This window comes from Schistocerca gregaria, chromosome 4 (assembly GCF_023897955.1).
Source record: "Schistocerca gregaria isolate iqSchGreg1 chromosome 4, iqSchGreg1.2, whole genome shotgun sequence".
In the NCBI taxonomy this organism is placed as follows: domain Eukaryota; kingdom Metazoa; phylum Arthropoda; class Insecta; order Orthoptera; family Acrididae; genus Schistocerca; species Schistocerca gregaria.
Window position 1 is genome coordinate 318,466,865 of NC_064923.1, and position 14,641 is coordinate 318,481,505.

Sequence of the window (14,641 nt, forward strand, 5' to 3'; positions counted from 1 at the left end):
TCTGCCACCGTGGAGACTGAGGATTCCATATTGCGATAGGGTATACCGCTTAATAGGCAAGAGCTCTATTAGACATCAGAGGCGGCTACGCAGATTGCGGGACGTGATGGCGTGGATTGGGCAGCTTTTTAGGTTAGAAGCTCTTGGCAAAAAAAAAAAAAAAAGAAGTGCTTCAGTCTCAGACGGTGTAGAACCAACACAAGATGAGGGTACACTCAGGATGAATCTGAATTTCAGTCGTAAACAGCGGTAGCTGTGTTGCTAAAGAACCAAAACTCCAAATGCTAATAGAACGCATGAAGCTCAAATCGTCATAGTTACTGAAATCTGTCTAGAGCCACAGGTAAGTTCAGCCGTAATTTTTAGAAAGGACTTAACGGTGTTCATTCGATACATTTGGTAGTCGAGCTTTGGCTGTTGTTAGAAGTACTATATCTTCTTCTGAAACTGATGCAGATAGTTCGCGTGAATTACTATGGGTATAGGTTTGGTTTCTTTTATCGACACCTCGACTCAGACGATACAGTTTCTGAAAGGTTGAAAGAAACCTTGAGCCTCATTTCAAACGGGCACCCCATTCATACAATTATACTTGTTGGTGACCACAATCTACACTCCTGGAAATTGAAATAAGAACACCGTGAATTCATTGTCCCAGGAAGGGGAAACTTTATTGACACATTCCTGGGGTCAGATACATCACATGATCACACTGACAGAACCACAGGCACATAGACACAGGCAACAGAGCATGCACAATGTCGGCACTAGTACAGTGTATATCCACCTTCCGCAGCAATGCAGGCTGCTATTCTCCCATGGAGACGATCGTAGAGATGCTGGATGTAGTCCTGTGGAACGGCTTGCCATGCCATTTCCACCTAGCGCCTCAGTTGGACCAGCGTTCGTGCTGGACGTGCAGACCGCGGGAGACGACGCTTCATCCAGTCCCAAACATGCTCAATGGGGGACAGATCCGGAGATCTTGCTGGCCAGAGTAGTTGACTTACACCTTCTAGAGCACGTTGGGTGGCACGGGATACATGTAGACGTGCATTGTCCTGTTGGAACAGCAAGTTCCCTTGCCGGTCTAGGAATGGTAGAACGATGGGTTCGATGACGGTTTGAATGTACCGTGCACTATTCAGTGTCCCCTCGACGATCACCAGAGGTGTACGGCCAGTGTAGGAGATCGCTCCCCACACCATGATGCCGGGTGTTGGCCCTGTGTGCCTCGGTCGTATGCAGTCCTGATTGTGGCGCTCACCTGCACGGCGCCAAACACGCATGCGACCATCATTGGCACCAAGGCAGAAGCGACTCTCATCGCTGAAGACGACACGTCTCCATTCGTCCCTCCATTCACGCCTGTCGCGACACCACTGGAGGCGGGCTGCACGATGTTGGGGCGTGAGCGGAAGACGGCCTAACGGTGTGCGGGACCGTAGCCCCGCTTCATGGAGACGGTTGCGAATGGTCCTCGCCGATACCCCAGGAGCAACAGTGTCCCTAATTTGCTGGGAAGTGGCGGTGCGGTCCCCTACGGCACTGCGTAGGATCCTACGGTCTTGGCGTGCATCCGTGCGTCGCTGCGGTCCGGACCCAGTTCGACGGGCCCGTGCACCTTCCGCCGACCACTGGCGACAACATCGATGTACTGTGGAGACCTCACGCCCCACGTGTTGAGCAATTCGGCGGTACGTCCACCCGGCCTCCCGCATGCCCACTATACGCCCTCGCTCAAAGTCCGTCAACTGCACATATGGTTCACGTCCACGCTGTCGCGGCATGCTACCAGTGTTAAAGACTGCGATGGAGCTCCGTATGCCACGGCAAACTGGCTGACACTGACGGCGGCGGTGCACAAATACTGCGCAGCTTGCGCCATTCGACGGCCAACACCGCGGTTCCTGGAGTGTCCGCTGTGCCGTGCGTGTGATCATTGCTTGTACAGCCCTCTCGCAGTGTCCGGAGCAAGTATGGTGGGTCTGACACACCGGTGTCAATGTGTTCTTTTTTCCATTTCCAGGAGTACTTTCGATGCGTTGGCAGACTATATATAAAGTCGGTGATAGGCACCAAACATAGTCCGAAATCGTGTTAAATGCTTTCTCTGAAAATTATTTTGGGCAATCAACTCATGAGCCGCTCTAAGTTGCGAAAACGTACTTGACCTCTCAGCAATAAACAATCTTCCGCAAACAGAAAACAGCAAAATGGGTACAGTGATTACTAGGCACAAGGTTTTTGTAGAGAGAGTCAAAAAAGTTGCATCTTTATCCATAAAAAATAAACGCAGAATATATTTCAAAAGGTAGACGTAAATTCGCCTAAAGCCTTCCTACGCCTCTCTGCTCCTTCCAAACAATTCTCTACTCCTTCCAGACAAACCATGTAAATGTAGACCAGACGTGGGTTAAATTCAAAGAAATAGTATCAACGTCAATTGAGATATTGGTATCAAATGTATTAATAATTGACAGAATTTACTTCCAATCGTATACAAAACAGTTAAAGACACTGTTGAAGAAGCTACGAAATATGCATTCCAAATTTAAAAGAACACAAAATTTCCTAGATTTGCGATGTTTTAGAAAAGCTCTAAATTTAACACGGAATTTAGTGTGAAATGTTTCTATCCACAACGATAATCTGTCTCTAAAACTGGCAGAAAATCCAAAGATATTCTGGTCGTTTGTAACGTACACCGCTGACAAGACGCTATTACTATGTGACAGCAATGGAAATGTTACCGATGACAGTGTCACTAAAGCGGAGTTACTAAAGACTGTTTTCCGAAAACTCTTCATCAAAAAAGATGAAGTAAATATTCTAGAATTTGAATCAACAACAGCTGTGATCATGAGAAACTTAGAAGTCGACACCGTCGGTATACAGGGTGAGGAGCTAAGTCATAACTCCCCTCGTGTCTCCCCAACCGTAATAGATACATAGATGCCGTCCCGACAGAAATTGCAGGGACAGGGGCTACTTAAATACATCACATTTCATGTTCGTGCTGTTTTTTATTACAGAGATAAGAGGCCATCATTGGTTTTTTTAATGGAACCTTATGTTAATTAACATGATGGGCTTAAAAAGGTGGTTTCAAATATGTGTAAATCATAATATTTGGGCAAATAGTTTTTGAGACACAGACATGTTCTCGTATCGTGTTCGTTCTTCGAAGCGACGTTGTCCAATGCCACCTTTTCTGTTGTGTAGAGTACATGGTAAACGTCGCGAGTCCCTCCTTACACAAACACGCCCATTTACCCGACAATAGTAACTCATACTGCGATATTTTGCGCAAAAATTAACTGATGATGTCGCGCAAATATTATTTAGTTATTTGACAACTGTGATATCAAAGCAATAGAACACATACAGTATTAAAACACTACAAGATGTTAATGCATTTTAAGTAACAGAAATACGACTGTAAATGAGGAGGCCCTTACTGGTCACAATTATTTCGTACGCATTTGTTTTTTATTTGAAAATATTTACTATTCATCACAATACGAAGAAAATACACACAAAGATGCAAAATAAGTGTGTGTAATCTTATGGGAGATAACTGCTAAGGTCATCAGCCCCTAAGCTTACACACTACTTAACCTAAATTATCCTAAGGACGAACACACACACCCATGTCCGATGGAAGACTCGAACCTCCACCGGGAAAAGATGCAAAATACATACTGTACTTGATACAAAACTTTACTGTGCTCAAAAGGCTTTCCATCTGCTGCAATGCACATTTGTAGTCGCCGATCGAATGATTTGTGAACGGCTGCGAGGGTGCCACGTGAGATATCAGCGCACGCTTCGATGATACGTTGCTTCATATCGTCTGGCGTAGCTGGTATCTGAGCATACTCTTTATGTTTGATTGCTCCCCACAGAAAAAATCAAGAGGGGTCAAATCAAGAGATCAGGCTGGCCACTTCACTTCTGCACGTCATCCTATCCAACAATCTGGGAACTTTTCATTTAACAGCTCTGTAGCCACACGGGAAGAGTGAGCAGGACAGCCGTCATGTTGGAACCAGGTGCACTGACGCGTAGTTAGTGGTACCTCTTTCAGCAAAGTGGGCAGAGCGTTTCGCAGGAAACGCTATTTAGTATACCTGGAATGAGGTACGGCCCCACAATGACATTTCCAACGATGCCGCTCCACACGTTAACACTCCACGGTTGCTGAAGCAGTGGGGGTTCTCTATTGACCAGTAATGCATATTATGCAAATTCACATTACTGTGGTTGGTGAAAGTCGCTTCATCAGTAAAAAGCACCCGTTGAAAAAAGCTGGATCATCTTGTAGGAGCTGCAGAGCAAACCGGCAAAATTCCTGGCGCCGTTCGAAACCCACACCGCAGAATGCTTGATGTAATGAGAGGTGAAACGGGTGAAATCTATGCCGGTGCAATATGCGTAGAACACTTCTCTAACTTATACTACATTCTGAGGCGATACGTCGCGACGAAACAGTAGGGTCGTTATGCGCCAACGCTAAAACGCCCTCTACATGTACCTCGCTAGTTACAGTTTCCTGCTTTGTCCTCTGTATGGCGTTACATGATCCCGATTCAAGTATTTTCTTACAAATGCGTGCAAGAAGCTGGCGCGTAGGACGCTCACGACCAGGATACAGCTCTCCATATCACTTTATTTCTCTAACATCATTTCTTCTGCTTTCACCATACCCTAGAAGCATGTCTAATTTTTCTTCGTTGGTGTACATGTCTGCTTCAAGAAACTATGACCGAAATCCGATGTCTCATTACACCAGCAGCACATTTATACCCTTCTCTCCAGCTACCTCGTGCGTCACCTTGCTGCGTTATCGAGAAGCAGGAAAACAACGCCTTCCCTGTTAAGTTCCTCAGTGGTCAACAGGAAAGGTCGCATTGGACTACACCGCTTCGAAGAACGAACACGATACGAGAACACATCTGTGTCTCAAAAACTATTGGCCCAAATATTATGATTTACACATATTCGAAACCACCTTTTTAAGCCCATCATGTTAATTAACATAAGGTTCCATTTAAAAAACCAAAGATGGCCTCATATCTCTGTAATAAAAAACAGCACAAACATGAAATGTGATGTATTCACGTAGCCCCTGCCCCTGCAATTCACTGTCGGAGCGGCATCTTTGTATCTATTACGGTTGGGTAGATACAAGGGGTGTTACGACTTAGCTGCCTCACCCTGTATAGCGAGGCAACGTAAATCTCATAATAAAGCCAAGTTATCCTGTCCAGATTGTACACCAATTAGGTCCCTTTCAAAGTACGCTAATATAATATATCCATAATAATCAATCATAAACAACTGCTCGCTAGATGACAGATCCGTATCTTAACACTAAAAAGTTGCACAAGTCAGTTTCCTGTCAGAAAGATTCGTAGTATTGGCAGAAAGTCCTCGCGTGAAACGTAAATGATATCTGCATTCCACAACGAAGTGTTATGGGCCCTGTGCTTCCTACGAATATAAACGGCTTAGGAGACAATCTGAGCAGCCCTCTTAGATTTTTTGCAGATGATGCTGCTGTTTACCCCTTAGTAAAGTCATCAGAAGACAAAAACCAACTCCAAAATGGTTTAGACAAGATATCTGTATAATGCCAAAAATGTCAAATGACTCTAAATAATGAAAAGTGCGATATCACGAGTAATAAAAGGAATCTGTAAAAATGTAGGCTACACAATAAGCTAGATAACTATAAACGCTGTCAGCTCAACTAAACATGTAGGAATTTTAACTACGAACAACTTTAATTGGAACGGTCACACAGAAGATGGTAGTCAACCTGGTCCCTGCCACCCACTAGTTGGCGTTTCAGCTTTCGTGATGGCCGGTAGGTGGTATGGATTTTAAAAGTATTTTCATTAGGTTTCCATAAAAATGGCACAAAAATGGATCTGATCACTATGGGACTTAACATCTGAGGTCATCAGTCCCCTAGAACTTAGCACTACTTACCTAACTTAGCTTAGAACTAATTAAACCTAACCAACCTAAGGACATCACACATATCCATGTCCGAGGCAGGATTCGAACCTGCGACCGTAGCGGTCGCGCGGTTCCAGACTGAAGCGCCTAGAACCGCTCCGCCACACAGGCCGGCTTTCATACAAATCTGACTAATTATTTGGTACGTAAATATTATTACATGGTTTAACTTGTTGTAACTCTACTTTATAACTGTTATACAGTAAAGTTATTTCCCTACTTTACAAATCACCATTACCGTGGAGCTATTTGCCGGTTAGAACATTTTACTACTAACAGAGATACAAAAGATGGCGATAAGTAAAAAAGGTTGACCACACCCGACATACAAAATGTTGTAGGGAAGGAGAACTGAAAACTGCGTTTTGTTGGCAAACACTTGGAAGATGCAACAGGGCTACGAAAGAGACTGCCTACACTTCGCTTGTCCCCGAGAATGTTGCGTTGTATCCGATCCTTACCAAATAGGATTGACGGACCACATTGGAAAAGTTGAAAGAGTGCAGCTCGTTCTGACTATCGCGAAATAGAGGAGACAGTGTCAGGGATACGATACACGAGTTAATTAAAACGCGTTTTTGTTTCGGCGAAATCTTTTCAGAAAATTTCGATCACCAACTTCCTCCTCTGAATGTGAAAATGTTTTGTTGTCGCCCACCTACATAAGAAGAAATGAGCATCGTAATAAAATAATAAGAGAAATCAGAGCTCACACGGAAAGATTTAAGCGTTCTTTTATCTGGCGCGGGACTGGACGGTGGAGAATTACTCTGAAGGCGGTTGAATGAACACTCTGCGAGGAACTTAAGTGTGAATTGGCGTGTAGTCAAGTAGATGTAGACGTAGTTGTAGAGGAAATGTCGTTTATTTCTTTCATAATTTCGACAATTTACCGCCTTTCCCAGAAAGTGTGAGGTACTTAAAAAACTAAACAATAAAGTATTATTACAATGCGTTTCAGGCACCTGAAAGCCAGAGGTGTGGCAACCTTTGCTTAAAGTTCCTGATCGCTAGATTAACTAGCAGGTCTTTTAGCATATACGGCCAGTATCACAATGGATCGCATTGTACATGGTGTAACGTTTAGCCAATCAGGTAAAAACCCGATTATAACTGCTGTATTTAACCCCATGCTAAATTGGTCTGAACACGCGTACGAAATTGCCATACTCAACCTATTTACCTAGAATTCCATACTGAATATTACATCAAGAAACAATAGCTTCTACAGTACTGGCCATCAAAATCGCTACACCACGAAGATGACGTGCTACAGACTCGAAATGTAATAGGCAGGAAGAAGATGCTGTGATATACAAATGATTAGCTTTTCAGAGCATTCACGCAAGGTTGGCGCCGGTGGCGACACCTACAATGTGCTGATTTGAGGAAAGTGTCCAACCGATTTCTCGTACACAAACAGAAGTTGACCGGCGTAGCCTGGTGAAACGTTGTTGTGATGCCTCGTGTAAGGAGGAGAAATGCGTACCATCATGTTTCCGACTTTGATATAGGTCGGATTGTAGCCTATCGCGATTGCGGTTTATCGTATCGGGACATTGCTGCTTGTGTTGGTCGAGACAATGACTGTTAGTAGAATATGGAATCGGTGGGTTCAGGAGGGTAATACGGAACGCCGTGCTGGATCCCAACGGCTCCTTATCACTAACAGTCGAGATGACAGGCATCTTATCCGCATGGCTGTAACGGATCGTGCAGCCACGTCTCGATCCTTGAGTTAACAGATGGAGACGTTTGCAAGACAACAACCATCTGCACGAACAGTTCGTCTATGTTTGCAGCAGCATGGACTATCAGCTCGGAGACCATGGCTGCGCTTACCCTTGACCCTTGACCCTTGACGCTGCATCACAGACAGGAGCGCCTGCGATGGTGTACTCAACGACGAACCTGGGTACACGGATGGCAAAACGTCATTTTTTCGGATGAATCCAGGTTCTGTTTACAGCATCATGATGGTCGCATCCGTGTTTGGCAACATCGCGGTGAACTCACATTGGAAGCGTGTATTCGTCATCGCCATACTAGGGTTTCACCCGGTGTTATGCGATGGGGTGACATTGGTTACACGTCTCGGTCACCTCTTGTTTGCATTGACGGCACTTTGAACAGTGGACGTTACATTTCAGATGTGTTACGACCCGTGGCTCTACCCTTCATTCGATCTCTGCGAAACCCTACATTTCAGCAGGATAATGCGCTGTAGAGAATGTTCGACTGCTGCCCTGGCCAGCACATTCTCCAGATCTCTAACCAACTGAAAGCATCTGGTCAATGATAGCCGAGCAACTGGCTCGTCACAATACGCCAGTCACTACTCTTGATGAACTGTGGTATCTTGTTGAAGCTGCATGGATAGCTGTACCTGTACACGCCATCCAAGCTCTGTTTGACTCAATGCCCAAGCGTATCAAGGCCTTTATTACGGCCAGAGATGATTGTTCTGGGTACTGATTTCTAAGGATCTATGCACCCAAATTGCGTGAAAATGTAATCACATGTCAGTTCTAGTATAATATATTTGTCCGATGAATACCCGTTTATCACCTGCATTTCTTCTTGGTGTAGCAATTTTAATAGCCAGTAGTGCACTTCTAAAATCGGACAGGTGTCGGGAAATTCTGTAGAGAACTACATGACATTCTTTCCGCCTTGTTGAGGGATAGATTTAGATACCATCAATATAATGTGATGGAGAAAAAATAAAAATTCAATGTAAAACTGAACATCGGTTATAACTGAACTCCAACGATGCGAGATGTGGAGTAATGTATGCGTTGATTTTTAGCTGGAAAATACTATAGGATAGGTTTTAGGTTTTGAGAGAATGTAGCTGAAGAATTAACATTAACGGCCGCTGACCCCTAGTCACTCAATTTTCGAACATCATATAAAGAAGCACTATCATTACTAAGGAAGTTGGGTGGAAACAAAATCGAAGTAAGGGACAGCGCTCAGCTAACAGTATTGCGTCACAATTACTGTCCACATCAAGAGCACCAAGGCCTAAAACTCACACAAGATACATCACACGCAAAAGCAGATTGCTGAAAAATAACATTAATGAACAATCTGAGTTCTCACAATCTGGAATTACTGCTGCTCTTAAAACTCTAAATCATGTAAAGGCACCGGGAAATGATGGAATCCATCCAGAATCTCTTCTGTATAGTGGGGGGGACTATACAAAAAGATGGCTGGCAAATTTCTTCTCTGACATTATGGCATGTGGTTCGATCCCACAAAAACTGAAACAATCAAAAATCATAGCAGTACTCAAGCCCGGCAAAGCGTGGAACGTTGATGTGCTATGTGTTGACTGTGACAGTCTGCTGCTGCTACACAGACGTTGCAGCAGTTGCGGCGTGCAGGGCCATCTGGATATAAGGTTGTGGAACTACAAAAATTCTCTCACTTACATGCCAGTTGTGGGAAGGTACGTTCCAGAATTAAGAATATCAAATAGAGATCAAGATGAAAATCTTGTGGATTTCGACGGAGAAGAAATAACTATTCGATTACACTTAAGGAAACTTGATAGGTATTGTATATATGCAGCATATTATATCTGAAAGGAAGAAGAAGATGAAGAAGAAGAAGAAGAGGAAGAAGAAGAACTGGAAAAAACTCCTCGACAAATACTATCATTCCTAGGATACACAATGCTGTAAATACTAGTATCATTCTCTGTTTCTTATTCGAAATTGTGGTGCATGAAAAAGAAGAGTTAGGTACTGAAAAAATTCTCGTTGACAACCATATTAATCAGTTGAAATGTCATAAGTATAAATCATTTGGCCAGCAAGTTTTCAATCACAACGATACCATGCAGGAATCGTTTTTATGTAGATGGGAGACTTCTCGATGAAAAAGCTGCTCACATTAACTTAAACAAAATTTGTTGATTTCATTTGTTTTCAGAAATGTAATATCGTTTGAATAACCCAATTATTAGTAATATGCACAATCTGGCAATTTCAGCGCTAATGGAGAGATACAGGCTGTAGGTTGTAGAACGAGAGATAGAATAGCAGGATAGTGATGGACGTTTCAGCTACTGCATTGCCGGACCTTGTTGCCGAGCGGTTCTAGGTGCTTCAGTCTGGAACCCCCCGACCGCTACGGTCGCAGGTTCGAATCCTGCCTTGGGCATGGATGTGTGTGTTGTCCTTAGGTTAGTTAGGTTTAAGTAGTTCTAAGTTCTAGGGGACTGATGAGCTCATATGTTAAGACCCATAGTGCACAGAGCCATTTGAACCAGTTTTTGTGCTTCTGCATCCCCCTTAATATGGTACTTGGGTTCAAAGAAGATTAGAGGAAGATTATTTTAAAAGCTCCCCATGAACGTGTACTGATTCGCAGCAGACAAGACACTATATCTCGGATAAAGCAGTTGCCACATCGAAAATTGTGCTCGAGAAAATGTACTGGGAAATGTCAGAAATTCGATTGTCCCAGAGAGAACTAATAAATGATTGAAATGATAGACATCTCATTCTCACATTTCGTCATTTGGATTTAACTTAAAGTGTTGCACCAGAAATTAGTAAAGGTACATGCAAATTATATTAAATTCAATACAGCTCTAGAAACAGCAAGAGACGAAATTTTATATATAGGGTGTAATAGACTTAAGTGCAGGTATTTCTACTTGTCACTGAGGACGGTATACTGAACAACATTACGTCAGTATTTACTTCATTTGGAGACTAATCATTACAGCTGTTAGGAGTAGTATAATTTGAGGTTGGTAAGTACCCACAAGAACATGTGGCAAGAGCAAGCCAATAATGCTTATTTTCCCCACTGCTCAGCAGGTCAGGTGTTGAAGTATGACCACGTGGATGTACAACAGTTAGTTTATGCCGACAGGTGCAGCCCACTAAGTGGTACAGTTGCATACATGCACAAAACATCAGGTCGTAAAGTTTGCGATGCGTTTGTGGGAAGACTGTTCAAGACAGATAAAAAAGGACAAACACACTGATTTGTGCACATATTAAGATACCACATATAAAAATATCTGCATGCCTTTACATCCTACATGTATAAGTTGTGGCTGTACTCACATCTCAGTACGCTTCTCACAACAGCTGTCTGTACGTTGCAGCAGGCAGATATCTTGAAAAAGATAAAGGTAAGTTCTCTCGTGACTCAGAAGGAGTTAGGCTCTTTGGCGGTATGAGACTGTTCCATGCAATGATTATTATTCTAGAGATATGTACAATGTCCTTTTTGACTTCCAAGTATTTCACATCACAGGAAATCCATTTGCTCCAAAGAAAATTGCTTTTCAGATGTTATGTGCTGCTGATAGTAGTGCAGCTGCTTCTGATGATTTCGTTCTACATTGGCAAAACATCCTACTATGAGTTAGATATAACTTGTAATAGGGTGCATGTGTCGGGACTTGACTATGTGCAGATAAGCGAAATATATGGTTGCTCCAACCTGCATAGCGGACCATTACACAGTTGTGATCACCACTGGATCACAATGATGACATGTCCCGTCCATCCTTACTATGGGAAGCTCTTTGATATGCTTTTTCGTGTTTGTGGCAGCGAAATATTGAGCAGCAATTGGAAGATATAAAAATGTGCAACAAAACTCGCTTAGAAGATTCGTGATTCGCCTAATTCCAAGAAAAGGAAATGATTTAAGAAAGAGTTGAGAAATGTGATTAAATAGCAAACTACTGAACTCTTGTATGGAAAGATAATTACATCACAAAAAACTGAAGTATCCTGAAAGACCGGACAAAATGAAATGAAACTTCATGGGACGAGAGGAAATGTGATGTTATTTCAGTGATAAGAAAATCGAGTCAAATGTACAAGGATCTTGGTAGTATGTGCACACTTGCCAGAACGACGTTGCTCCCCGTCTGTCATGGCTCCCACTATTTCGGGGTGTCATAAAGACGGTGTATCCTCTCCTGAGGAAAGCTGGCTCAAAATTGTTGTATCTGGTCCTTGACATCCTGGATACTGTGACTCTGCGACGGAGCTGTCGTTCGAGCTCCACCCATTTATTTTCAAGCGGCGATATATCTTGGGATCTTTCTGGCCTCACGAGTATCTCCATATCACGCAGGCAGTTCATAAAGACATGTGCCACGTGTAGGTAAGCTTTATCCTCTTGAAAAATGACACCGCGATATTGTCAGATGAGAGGTAACACATGAGAACGCAGGAAGTCAATGACGTACCATTATGGCGCCAGAGCTCTCTCTAGTACTTCCAGCTGTGACCTGAAGTCATACCCGAAGGCACCATGACGCCATAGGTAACATTACTGTGCCACTCCCACGTACTGGAGAAATGGGGCCTCTTCCCGAGTCACCACCATACTCATCAACAAAGATCATCTGGAGTAATGCATAACCGCAATCCATTGCTATTCAGCAGCAGTCAATGATTTCTGTTCACATCACCACTCCAAACACAGTCATTTTTATTGTGGTATTAACGGCAGCCTATGCGTTAGGTGTTAGTTTCCTAGTCCATTTGCTACTAAACTCCGACCAAAGGAGCGGGATGACACCATATGTTGCAGGGAATCCATTAGTTCTTCTTGTATTCCAGGTGCAGATGTGAAGGGGCTACGATATGTTCGCTGCACAATACGGCAACCCTCCCTTGCGGTTGTCAGACATTTTCAATTGGAACCTTGGTGACTATTATGCATGTCCTCAGATGTCCAATACTGGTACACCTTCACATCAGTTGCCCCATTAATCTGCTTACTGCTCGATTCTACCAGCTGGCCAAATGGAGACCCACGATAAAGTCGCTTTCAAACTTTGTAAGGAGCTGATAATGCTGTCTCGTATGAGTACATGACACTCCTTCTCACTGATCACTCAATATCTGACACTGTTCATGGTCCTTATATACCCTACCAGACCTGGTAACAACACTAATTCTACAAAATTAGATTGACATCTGATCTTTTCTTCTTGGTATTTCATTTTCTTGCCTGTCATTGTGTGTGTTGGCTTAGAAACTCTCTGCCTGGCCTGCTACCAAAAATGGGGGTGTGGCTTAGGAAAGGGGACAGGGGAGGATAGAAGGGGCATGACTTAGAACTGCGGAAGGAAAGGGACGGGCTAGGATGTGGAGGAGATTTGGTGTTTCAAGGTCAATGTCAAAGATGGAAGGTCATATTTAGTTCAGAATCGTCACTGCATTCATACAGAGAAGGTACTGAATCGAATTTAAGAGAAAGATAATGTATGGCACAAATTGGTCAAACAAAGGGACAGGAGACGTCCCGAATCATCAAGGTCTTGTGAGTTAGATAATGGAAAGAAGCATGAAGGGTAACTACTGTAGAGGAAAATGAAACTCTGACTAAAGTGAGCACATCCAAACGGATGTAGGTGGCAATTACTGTGCTGACTGGACAGACGAGAGTGGAGGGCTATATTAAACGACTCTTCAGATTGAAGACCACAATAACAACAACATCGTAGGAGCATTACGTTTCTTGCGTCCTAAGTTGGCAAATAGGGATTATTTTTACCTTCCCCTAGTTTGCATCATTAAACAATATACATAACATCTCATTTTAGAAATTAGTGGATAACATTTGCAAAGTAAGAAAGTGGTCTTGTTTACTTTAGTCGCTAAAACATCCGTTATTACTACCAGCAGTGTCAGGAAACAGCTTTAAGAGATTGGGGCATAAGCGCTGCTCGACACGTGTAAGGAACGAACTCCCACTTTTCGTTTCCTCTGCGATGGCCCTCTAATGATATCCTCTTTGTCGGCGTTCAGAGTAATAAAATAGCGTAGGCCGACCGCGGGAAAGCCTATTTTTGCGGAGACCTACCGCGCTAATGGAATTGCAGGCTTACCTTTTAATTAACATTGCGTCTTTAGCGGCAGAGGCGTAACCTGTGGGCTGGTTACAAGGGTGGGCGGCATTAACCCCGGATCGGAGGACTCACAGGTACAAAGCGGGAGGCGGCGCGCCGAAATTTGTTAATGGAGCGCGTGACTCAAGCGGCGCGCCGAGCGGCTTCATTACGTGGAGAGCCGCGGCGGACAAACCCGCTCACAGCCACCGCGCTGTCCAACTGACCCCGAGGGAGTCCAACAAAGCGCGCACCTGATCCCGCGCGTTGCTCGGGATTACACCTGCAGCAGCGGCGTACTAGTCAAAGCGAAAACTCTGCAGCGGGGGTGTGCACCAAGGCCGGCACTTCCTGTGCCTTTTTACTTTTCCTACGGCCACATTGAGAAGAATTTTTGTCTTGATCAGTCGTACATCGAGGCCGAAGGTGAGAAAATCACGCACCTTGTATTTTCAAATGACGTGATCCTACTGTCTAGGCTATAAACGCCCGGCGCATAGTGTACATACAGCTTGTGTATGAGTGGTTGCTAATGTTCTGTCCGCAACGGAAATATCATGCCTATAAATAAATTAAAAACAGCGCCCCATTGACAACATACATTAGATATCTACTCGTGAAGATATTCTACTCTAGCTTAATTAGAAGATCGATAATGTTGAGCAGATATCCTACTGGAATGAATACAACTAGATACCATAAAAGCAGTGAAGGCAACAAAAGAAAAATTCG